General features: G+C 42.6%; 1 protein-coding gene across 4 annotated transcripts in view; it reads left to right on the forward strand.

The window, feature by feature from the left end:
• Window positions 1–12459, forward strand: part of KANSL1L (KAT8 regulatory NSL complex subunit 1 like) — a 111625-nt gene that overhangs the window by 14510 nt on the left and 84656 nt on the right. The window lies entirely within an intron of this gene.

The raw sequence follows: 12459 nt of genomic DNA on the forward strand, positions 1-12459 counted from the left end.
GTGGGAGCGGGGTACGCAGGTTGCGCGCTACTGCTTTAGCACTTAACTATGTGAGAAAGAAACTCTCTGGTGTAGTGAGGAGTCAAGATAGCCACTTTCTGGAGAATATAAAATTTAAAAACATTCTTGTTTGTTCAATTTCATCAGCTCAGTTAGTAGATCTCTTTAGAGTTCTGCCAATCCGCGGACATCTGCATTCACGGTTCATTTTTGCAGATACAGATGTCAAATTTTGTGTCTGCGCAAAATTTTGTGTTTCTAGGTATTTTTATCAAATTGTTTTGAGTCATTATACAGATAGCAGTAGTGCCTCTTTTCTTACTAATACTTTTCCTGTGTTTGTTGGGGTGGGGGAAGGGATCAGAATTCAATTAAAAACACTAATAACTTCCACTGTTGTTCATCAGAACCGATAGCTGCAGTGGAATGACAAGAATCATGTAAAAATTTCATGCTGCCCTGCCTTTGGAAATCTCTGACTAGGCAGACTCTGGTATTTAAAAGTATTCTTAGGGAAGGAGACATGGAAAAATGGAGGCTAGTGTTAAAATAGCAGTCATTTTGCCTCATTGTAACATCCAGGGTTATGTCTATGTAGAAGCTGGAAGTATGGTTCCCAGCAGGAGTAGATATATGTGCATTAGATCTGCTCCAAGTAGCTCCTAAAAGTATCTATGCTGCTCTCCATGCTCCAACGACCACACAGCTAATTGTAGGGATTTGCTTGAGCATAGCTAGTTCATGTATGTCCCCCCTGCTGAAATTACACCTCCCTGCTGTAGTTTAGACATACCCTGCAAGGCTAGGAGTGCGGTAGATCAGAACAGTGGAGACTCCACCATAGCCCCTGCCAAAAAAATCAGGAAGCAGTGGGGAGCTGGACAGGGAGGGGAGGGAGCATGCGCTCAGTGGCTGGGTCGCATTAGCCCCCTTCTTCAAAGGGGGCGTGGTAATCAGCCTGGATGGGGAATAGCAATGAGGTGCTGCAATGCATATGCAGCACCTCATTAGGTTAATTTTTCCATGTGAACTTTGAAGTTGATAACTTTGAAGCACTGGCAAGCCCAAAACGTTTTGGGAGTAAGGGCATTTCAAAATTGTGCGGATACTTCAAAGTGCCTGTGCCTACATGGCTTGCCAGTGCTTCAAAGTTATCAACTTCGAAGTTTGCGCAGTGAAAATTAGCCTAATGAGGTGCTGCATATGCATCACTGCAGCTCATTGTTATTTCCCGCTTTGGCTGATTAGACAAACCTAGTGGGTAAAAAGAGTGGAGCTGGATTTCAAATTTGTTAGTTGCTTGCTGGTTAGAGATGAGCACAAAAGACAGCTCCTCTAAGGATTAGCTGATTGGTAGGAATCTCCCCCGTCCCCGAATTTCCAAGTGTACTGATTTTATAGGGACAGTCCCAATATTCTGCCTTTTTCTTATACAAATGCCTGTTACTCTCCACCCCATCCCACTTCTTCACACTTGCTATCTGGTCACCCTTATTTCCATTATATGAGATTTGGACTGGACTTCTCACAGGGGCTTGTCCTCAGATTTTCTGGTGGAGTCCCTAGTGTTTTGAAATGGCCTTGGATTAGGAAATTTGTTCAGTAATTAGTAAGTGTCTGGTAACTCATTTTCTAAGTCCTGAGGTTAAAGTATATTAAATTATTTATCTCTTCTCTTCTGACCTTTGAAAATCACAACTTCACTAAAAACCATGAAAGTTTCATCTTACTTTGCAATGGATCTCAGTACCTGCTGAACAGGCTCTCTGGCGTTTTCTGTATATTACCTCCAGTAATGAAAGCCTCAAAATAGCACAATAGTTACAGTATAGTGATTCATATCTTATCACATTATTGTTGCCTTTGAGTCTGCAAAGGTGATGAGAAAGAAGTATACAATTTTGAATTTGTGTTTGAATTTGGTTTTGTCTCGTGAAAATGGTATGTCCTGTATTAAATACTAAACCAAAATGTAATGAGTTATTGGCTGGTTTTGTTTGCAGGATCTGATATTTAAAATGACCAAATGGTATGCTCCCTTTTAAATGTTTTCACTGGAAAATAACACCATCAAGTCCTCCCTGTACAGAAGACTCAACAGACATGTTTTAGTTAATTGTTTTGAACTTTTGAATGATGCAGTTCTGTGATTCTTATTTCATGATGATGTCAATTGAATAGGGAAAACTGAAGAAAAATACACCCTCTTGTTTTCAAAGGGAAGGAAATAATCTAAGATTTAGTTTGAGATTCTGATTGCTTTTTTACTTGCAAAGAACAGCCAGTTTCTAATCTTAACAGTTTTCATCTTTCATATTTCCTTTTTTCTGTCTTCGGTTTCTTTTGCATTACAGTTATCCATTATGCTTGTTTTCTCTGTGGTGCTAGCTCTAATGAACTCTTCTTGTATTAGCTGAACTTCAGTGAGAGAATCCCTCACTGCAAAGTAATATGGAAGGTGCACAGACTGAGTGTATTAGCAGTGCAGAGTAGCTTAGCCCCACTTGATTACTAACTGTAGTACCAGCAGCACTTTAACTTGCTCAGCGATGTGCGGGTTGGACTTTAATAACAATAATGTCTGTCTTTTTTATATAGCATTTTCCTCAGCAGATCTCACAGTTCACCTATGAAGTAGGTAAATGCTATAATCCGTATTTTATATATGGGAAACTGAGGTACGGGGCGCCTAAGTGATTTGCCCTGGGTCCCACAGAAAGTTCATGGCAGAGCAGGGAATTGAATATTACTGAGGGAATTCTGTTCCACAAAATTAAAAATTTTATAAATAATATTTTAAAATCATGTGTATTTTGTCAAAATGATACAGTACAATCACACCTGTTTGTATTATTTTGAAAATTTATTTCAAAATACCTTTCAGCAAGCATGACTGTAAAAATGCAGAGATTCCAGAAACATTTTTTTGTCAAATAGGCTCTTTACTGGGCATATAAAACAACTTTGAGTAAGCATCCATTTAAAGTACAATACTTAAACCACAGTACAGAACTGTTATTTCCCGCACCCCTCGGGAGACCTGAAATAATGGAGGATCTGAGACAGGGGGAAGTAATTGCTTGAAGGAGCTTGGGTATGACGTGAAAGGATCGTTGGGTATGGCTGGGAAAACTATGGAACAGATTCTATGGGAAAATGGGGCGGGATTATTAAATGAGACCCTGGCTGACCCCATCCTCCCTCATTCAGTCAGGCACATCTCATCCTGTCCCCATGTGTCTCTGCACCCTCTGTCCACGTCTCTGACACACACTCCCCACATCCTCATGTGGCCCTGACCCAGCCTGTCTTCTCCCGCTAGTTCTTATGAGCCCGTCTGACCCTCTTGTCCCCGCAAGCAGCCCCAAGCTTTCTCGCCATATCTCCTCTGTCCTGATCTGGTTTCACAGGTATTCTTTGCTGTGGTAGCTGGGGCTGGAGCTGTGTTCTAGGACCATAGCACCTTTTAGTGAGCAAAGGCAGGACTGCAGCAACTTCAGTGGAAGCTATTTTCTGAAGAAACCTAAAACTTAAAAATGCATGGCACGTGAAATATGTACAGTGGCATGGAATTCCCCTGGGAGTATTGAACCTAGTTTAAAGCAAAACTTAATCTGAGCAAGAGATTTTTGTGTGTGAATGAGAGTTGGGCTGGGGAGTTATAAACTGCGCTAACATTATAGTGAAGACTAGTCATGTGTTTGTTTTTGTCATGGGAATTCACTGGTATGTTGATGTCAGAACTGCTGACTTTTTTGCCTTCCCTAAGCTTTATGGAGATACAGGATTGCTCCCATAGCTTCCCCTACCTCCCCTCAAGTTTGTCTGCCTGCATGCATGGTGATCTGCCCTGATATGACCATAAAAGCAGGACCAACAGGTTTCAATTACTGAAAATACACTTCATGTGATGTTCCCAGCAGTTTGTGTCTTGCTGTGTAAACCAACCAACAGTTGCCATTCTCTTTTTAGTTTAAATGGCACTGAGTCCTTCTGGCTGTCCCAGAAAAGGAGAAATACAATTTTATTTGCTTTAGATCAGAGCTTCTCAACCTGGGGGATAGGCTCCTTTGGGGAGGCTTGGAATGTATTGGGGGTGGGGGGGAAGAGGTGAGATGCTTCAGAGGGAAGGAAAAAAAAGGTACAGTGCACATTTTACCCACAGCAGGTCCTGTGTGTTTGACTCAAGATGGTGGATTTCATTGGATTTCTGTTAAATTGGCATAGAATTATACAAAGTTGTTGACACTTCTGTGTTAATCTGTTTGCTGTGATGCAATGTTCACATTTAGTTGTAAAGTATCAGAGGGGTAGCCGTGTTAGTCTGGATCTGTAGCAGCAACGAAGGGTCCTGTGGCATCTTATAGACTAACAGAAAAGTTTAGAGCATGAGCTTTCGTGAGTTAACTTACTGACCAGCATCTGAAGAAGTGAGTTAACTCACGAAAGCTCATGCTCTAAACTTTTCTGTTAGTCTATAAGGTGCCACAGGACCCTTCGTTGCTGCATTTAGTTGTAAGCGTCAGCCTCAGTCACAGTTTTGCTTTTGTCTTTATCACAATGGATAATGGGGTCTGTTTGAATCAGATTCTTGCTGTTTTTAATATTTAGAGAAAATTGCATGTTGATTTTTAAAAGTTGGTGTATGTACTTGGTGGTGGGGGAAGGGGCAGTGCCGTTTGTCACAACATCCAGATTCAGGTGTCTCATCTACCAGGCATACAGAACGACCTAGCGGACCACCTCTGTCAGTCGTTTCAGTCCCATGAGTGGTTTCTCCATGCAGCTGTCACACTCACCATTTTCTAAGAGTAGGGTGAGGTGCAGGTAGACCTGTTTGTGACCTGCCTCAACAGGAAGTGCCCCCCATTCTTCTCTTTCCAGGGCCACAGTCATGGATCCCTGATTAATGCTTTCCCGATAACTTGAATAGGGCAGTGATTGTACATATTTTCCCTGTTCCCCTTGAGTCTGAGGGGCCTGGTCAAGATCTGGCAGGATAGCATGGCTGTGATTCTCCTAACTTCCACTTGGCCCAGATAGCACTAGTACACCATGCTGCTGTCCCTACTGGAAGTCTGATCACACTTCCCCGTTCCCTGGTCTCCTGACTCAGGATCCTGTCCGATTGCAGTATCTGAACCTGGAGTTGCTCCATCTCACAGCATGAAAGCTCTGTGGCTAAATTGCCTTGATCTCCAGTGTTCAGACCCGGTGCAGGATATCTTAATGATCAGCTGTAAGCCTTTGGCCCGGGCCACATATACTGCTGAATGGAAACAGTTACCTTGGAATCTTAATCTGGTCACCTCACATCTGCTAGGCCCCCCCCCACCCCCATTTGAGTCCTTGGCTTCCTACGCGCTAGCCTGCCTCTCATATAAGGTGCCTTTCCTGGCAGCCATTACTGCCACCTGGAGGGTGTTGGAATTGAGGGCCTTTACCTTGGAGCCCCCATATACCGTTTTTCATAACGACAAGTGCAGCTCTGACCCTACCCTGCCTTCCTACCTAAGGTAGTGTCACCCTTTCATTTTAACCAGGACATGTTTTCTCCAGGTGTTCTTTCCTATGCCCCATGAGTCAAATAGAGAGAGAGCACTGCACTCTCTGGACATAAGGCCTGCCCTTGCTTTCTATATCGAACACATTGTTCCTTTGTACAAGTTCCCCCCTTCCCCTTCCAGCTTTAGGCTACGTCTCTACTAGCACACTACGTTGAAGTAGCCTATTTTGACGTAAGAACATCGAAATAGGCTACTTTGACATGTATTGTCTACACATCCTCCAGGGCTGGTGCCATCGACGTTCAACGTCGAAGTAACAATGGAGGAAGTCAGAAGGAGCCACCCCGAAAGGAAATGGGGAGCATCCACACACACAAGTGCTCCCTATCGAAATAAGGGGCCAGCAAAGCCCGAAGCTGCTCTCTTAAAGGGCCCTTCCCAGACACACTCAGCCTGCATAGCACGAGATCCGTAGAGCCGACAACTGGTTGCAGACCCCGTGCACGCAGCATGGACCCCCAGCTGCTGCAGCAGCAGCAGCAGCCAGAAGCCCTGGGCTAAGGGCTACTGCACGTGGCGACCATAGAGCCCCTCGGGCTGGACAGAGCATCTTTCAACCCCTCAGCTGATCGCTGCCATGGAGGACCCCGCTATTTTGACGTAGCAGGACACAGATCATCTACACACGCCCAACTTCGACGTTGAACGTCGAAGTAGGGTGCTATTCCCATCTTCGGATAGGAATAGCGATTTCGACATCTCGTCACCTAACGTCGATTTCAACATTGAAATAGCTCATGGCACGTGTAGACACGATGCGTACTATTTTGACATTGTGCCAGCTACTTCGAAGTAGCCGGGTAGTGTAGACGCACCCTTAGTTGCCTTCGCGGACAGCTTGAAGGGTCTCCTTATCACCACTTGCATTAAGCTCTGCTATGACTTGGCCAAGGTGCTAGTCCTGCCCATTAAGTTGCACTGAACCAGAACGCAGGCCTCTTCGGCGGCCTTCCTGGCCCAGGTTCCCCTTCTGGACAGTTGCAGAGAAGCAAACATGGTCCTCCATGAACACCTTCATGGAGCACTGCACCTTCATCCAGGTGGCAAGAGATGATGTGGTGTTCAGCAGAGTTGTTTGGTAGGCAGCACTGCACTGAGGTCCAACCCCTCCTCCGTGCAAACTGCTGGTAAGTTGCATATTGGAATGCAGAGGAGCAAGCACTCAAAGAAGGAAAACCAGTCACTCACCAGTTGAACTTTGGCAATTTAGTGGGGACACACTAAATCAACTTTGTGGGTGGGTGTGGACACTCAATATTGACATTATAAAATCTAGTGTTACAAAGTCGACTTTAAGAAATTCAACTTTATTTTGTAGTGTAGACGTAGCCTTAGTGTGTTCATGACAAAGTGTATTGGGTTTACAAAAAGTAAACAATAATTTGTGTGTGATCTCCATAACAATAGACACGTTTATGAAATTTTTCCATGTTATGTTACAAAATCTTCTGAAACATATTTTTATCTTAGTAAGGTACTGATTTTGGTGGAGGATTCCGTTAAAACTGGTTTACTTTTCTTTACTTCTGTTTGATAAATTCATTTTCCCAGATACCTGGAAGAAAGGGAATGTTGCCCTTTTTAAGGGTTCTCTTAAATGGGTGTGTGGTATGTGTGTGTGAAAGGAGGGAAAGGACAGATAGAAACAGCAGGAAGATTGTGGAAGCAAGTTTTTTTGTACTATAATACTTAAAATGTGTATTTTAGATAAGGGTAGACTTTTGAAGAATTTATTTAAAATCTGTATCTGAATATCCATTAAAGCTAAAGCTGATACTCAGAATATGCATCTGAAAATCTGTGCAAGGATTTTAATGATGTGATTTTGTAATCTTCAGCAAAAAAACTCATGAAATATTTAAAAGCTAAGCTCCTGTAGACATAGTAATGTGCAGTTTCTTATGTTAATTAATTCAGAGTTGGCATATGCCTGTTAAATGGCTTCATTTACCACTTAATGGCTCTTTCACAGATTCTTTTAATCCAATAGGTCTGGCAAGATGGAAGGCTTTTCATTTTTAAGTTAACAACCATTTGAGGGGCAGGTGCTGGGGAAAAGAATCACCAGCCTACAAGCTGCAACAGCCTCCTGTGGGAGCCTTTAGGAATGGAAACTAGAGAAAGTTGAGTGCTAAGACTCAGGGGAGGCACCTGCCACCCGTGAGTAAAGCATATTATTCCAGAATGCAGGGTATGTCTATACTTAGGGGAAGATCAACATTTTCAGGGTTGATCTTTGGGGGTTTGATATGGTGTGCTCTGTATGAATGCATGAAATAGAACCATCAGGCCTCAACAGTTGACCCTGGTCCTCCTCATTCTCATAAGGAGTAAGGGAGTTAGCAGTTGTCATAGCTGCAATTGCGTATTTAAGATCAATTGCGTATTTAAGAACGTTTTACGCAGGTTCATTTTCAGTTTGACTGTTGATCTCTCCCAGTAGTAACTTGTGCTTTGAGCTAGACTGTTTTATCACAAGCGTTCTCAAGCTTAATTGTACAGCAAACCCCTTCCTTCAATAAAAATTACTCCACAACCCCACGAGAGGGGAGCAAAGCCTGAGCCTATCCAAATCCCCGAGACCCAGGCAGAGAACCCACTGATGAAGCCAAAGGGCGTCAGCCCCAGGCAGGGGGTCTTTCACTGAGCTCCCCCTTGTCCTCCCAAAGCTGAAGCTGGAGGACATTGACTTTGACCAAGGTGGTTGGCTCAGATTTCTGCTTTGGCCCTGCCAAGTTTAAACCGTCCCTGTTGACCCCATGAAAATGAGGTCCTGCCCCACAGTTTGAGAACTGCTGTCTTGTATGAAAACAGGGTGCATACAAGTAAAGGTACTGATTCCTAACTTATATAATATTTTCACAGCTGCTGGAAGCAGACTGAAAAATGTTAATGTACGGGAGAAGGATTGACATGTTGTGGCATGCCAGGATCTCAAAGCAAGAATGTCAAACCTGCTGGTTAGATATGCTTTAAGTGCACAATAAATAAAAACTTGGCATAACTGTTATGAAAGTGGTGAATTAATACAGTCAACACAGTGTGGCAGAACAGAAAGTCTGATAATTGCACATCTGTGCATACATGATACCCTCACAAACTTAATTCAGTGGAACGTTGGAGACAGTTTTTTCCTAAATTGATGATTTACTATTGGCTTTGTATTTTTCTAAGCTTTGTAAGATAACTGTTTTAATTGTAGGCTTTTGTATGGTGTTTCTCATAGTAGTTGATTTCCTCATAAACAGTAGTTAATATAGCTCTGTGGCACTCTTGTTAGGTAGGAGAGAATTATCTTGGTTTTATAGATGTTATTAATTTCAGTGGAAGCTCCTCATGCTCAGCACCTTTAAAAATCATGACAGTAGGGCCCTTTTTTCGGGAAAGCAATTAAGAATGTGCTTAACTTTAGGCATGTGCTACAATTAAAAATATTTAGTGCTTTCATGAAAGAGGGTCTTATTTAGGCAGAATATAGATTTCAGACTTTAAGAGCCACATTTAAATAACTTGTCCTAGATATTTAAAATTATTTCAGTTTAAATAATTTCAAGGTGTTAGGTAAGGGAAGTGTTATAAATAATAAACACATGTATGTCTATGAGAAAAGAAAATGAATTTTCAAGATTTTGTGGCTAATTCTTCCGTAGTGCATTTCATAAGGATATAGATTTTACTTTGTCTAATTGCTTTGCATAGTGTCTGATTTTCTTTAAACCAATCGGTCTCCCAAGTCTTCTGTCTGGAACCTCGTTCTTGGAAGGAAATAATTGTGCTTCCTACTCTAGGTACTGAGGCTTTTAAGTTTTTATTTGCACAGAATGAAGCTATTTAGGAAGCCAGCAAAAGTTTTTATAAAATTTCAGGATAAGAGTAATGGGGATGCTATTTTCACTTAGTGCCTATTTAAAATGTAGTAGGTTATGTAACATACAGTAGAGTCTCACGATTCTCAAACTTAATGTTCACGAATTCAATCATTTGCAAGCGGCCAAGCCACTGCTTCCCCTGGGGCCTCAGGCAGGAGCGCTGGCAGCCGGACACCATATTTGTGAAATTCAACATTTGTTAGGGTTCTCAACATGGAACCCTTGTGAATGTTGAGACCCACCTGTATTACACGTTAGCTAGTGTGTCAGTGTGATGATCTTACTATAGACAACCTCCTAACCTGAGAAAGATTCTCACCAGCAATCACAGGCTACATCACAGTAATAGAAATCCTGGAACTTCTTGCAACAAACCCTGCTGCCAACTTTGTCCACATATTTATTCTGGGGATACCATGACTGGACCTAACCATGTTAGTTATAAGATCAAAGGCACGTTATCATGCATTTCCAGCAACATTATATATGCTATTATGTGCCAACAATGCCCTGACACTATGTACCTTGAACAGACTGGGCAAAACCTTTGTCGAAGAATAAATGGACACACAGAAGACGTCAAGAAACTCAATACACATAAGCCAGTCAGTGAACACTTCAGTGGAGTGGGCTATTCTGTTAAAGACCTGAGAATTTGTGTCCTGGAAAACAGAGAATTTAACAACAGATTAGAGCAAGAGATTTGTGAATTAGAGTACATATTCAAATCTGACACATTAAGACGTGGTATGAGCAGAGATATCAACTACCTTATGCATTACAAGGACTGAAAGTGACCTGAAAGTCTGTGTTTTACTGAAATGGAATTTTCAAAGACATTTGGAAAGAGAGGCTGCTGAATTCTCTTTTTATATTCAAATTAGACACATTAACATGTGGTTTGAACCGAGATGACAATTTTCTAGCTCATTATAGGGACTCTTTTACATACTTTGCTTTATCTAATTCTTGACACAAACCCCCGCCGCCCCTCTGCTCTCTGATTTGCTCACCTTGATAATTTTTCTGATTTGTCAACCTTGATTGCTATGTTTGGCTCTCTGTGCCTTAAATATTGAGTCTGTTCTGGTATGGCTATGGTCTGCAGAAGCGGGTCTGTCCCACGAAAGCTCATCACCTGATAAATTATTTTGTTAGTCTTTAAAGTGCTACTGGACTGCTTTTTTGTTTTGACTACAAGGACTGTTTCCCTTCCTGTGATGCTCGTAATTATCGCAGACAGGACGATTAACATCCCCTCACCTCTCACCCCCTTCCTTCAATCCTATTTGATTTGTCAGTTTTTATTGCAATTTTTTTCTTGGTCCTCTGTAGTTATAAATGTCGGTCTGTACTGGAAATGAAATTGATCTGAAGAAGTGGGTCTGTCTCACCAAAGCTCATCACTGAATAAATCATTTTGTTAGTCTTTAAAGTGCTACATTTCTTCTGCTTTGTTTTGATGACGATCTTAGGGCTCACTTTAAGAGAGCAGCAGTGTTAACCTTCCTCTGTTGTGTTTCTGATGCAGATATCGGTAGGGCTGCCATCCAGAGTTCTGTTCTTGTACTGTTGTACCATTCCCTTCTTGACTTTGCGTCTAGGCCTCAGGCTTATTCTTCAGCAGCAGTTCTGCCATATGTGTGTAATTGGAACTCCTCAGCCAATATTCCTGCATGTTGTACTCCAGTTAGACTATAGGTATATGGACAGGACATTTCAAAAGCAGAAAGAGATATTACCAGTAAGCATGGTTCTTTGAGGGTATTGCCTCTGCATATTCCTACTACCAGCTAACTTTCCTCCTAATTCTAGTCCGAAAGATTCTAAGTTTAGTGGAAGACACTGAGATTGTTGAAGCTATAAGAGACATTATACTCAATATTGAACTTTTGGAGCTAAATATCTGCAGAGACAGACGTGAATTTTGCAATTTTTTCTAAAGTTAAAGCTTACTTTTATTTCCCCAGATTGTTAATTCTGAAGGAAATAATGTTCAGTCTGACCTCATATGGTGGTGTTTTGTCATGCAGAGCTCTAAAGCTATCAGAGCTATCTAAACAGAATCCTAGGTTAGAGATGGAAAGGACCTACTGCGTCACCTAACCAATTACCCTAACAGTTTCGGAGTGATCTAGAGCATGGATTTCTGCCCAGTTGGGCCAATTTTGTATGGAGCCCTAATTTAGATTACCAAGCATTTGGGAATTCCATAGATTCAAACATTCTCTTATTGCATACTGCAAATAGTATTTGCTGTAGAAGTTCATTAGGTTGGAACATACATCTAAGGCTGTTCTGCCTTTTTCCTTTTAAGCTTTCTCTAGGCATTACAGGTTCAACACATGTACTCCCTATAGGTGACTGAAACTTTTGGTTGCCAGGGTCTCAGGGCAGTCATGCCCGTCTAGAGACCTTCCATTTTTCTTGTTTTCACTCTCATCTCTTCTGTCTTAATCTCTTTTGGTGATGGATTGCAGTTTACTTCTGTATGCTTTTTCCAGGCCTTCAGTTTTTGGTAAAAAAAGGACTCTTTCTGATTGGTGGCACAGGAGAAGCCTGGGACTAAAGCAGGCTTTGTACCTGCCCTGGCACCATGCAACATCCTGGGAGACTGCACATGCGGCCCCCACCTGGAGTACCAGCTCCATGGCTCCCATTGGTGAGGAACCACGACCAATAGGAGCTCTGAGGGCAGTGCATGGATTTTTCCTGGCTGCCCATATGCTTAGGGGATTCAGGGTCCTGGTGGCTGCTTCCTGGGAGTTGTAATAAGCTCTACTGGGACCCTGCACCTCAAAGCCCCTACCCCACACCCCCCACATCCCAACCCCCAGCCCAGAACCCTCTCTTGCACAGCAAACACCTCATCCATACATCAGAGCCTGCCCCCCTATGTGCCAACCCTCTGCTTCTGCCACAGGTTGGTGAGAGTAAGTGGGAGGGAGGACAGAGTGGGTGGGGCCCTGGAGAAGTAGTGAGGCCTGGAAGGCAGCGAAGCGACCCGGGGGCAGGAGAGGGGG

This window comes from Carettochelys insculpta, chromosome 8, assembly GCF_033958435.1.
Source record: "Carettochelys insculpta isolate YL-2023 chromosome 8, ASM3395843v1, whole genome shotgun sequence".
Classification (NCBI taxonomy): domain Eukaryota; kingdom Metazoa; phylum Chordata; order Testudines; family Carettochelyidae; genus Carettochelys; species Carettochelys insculpta.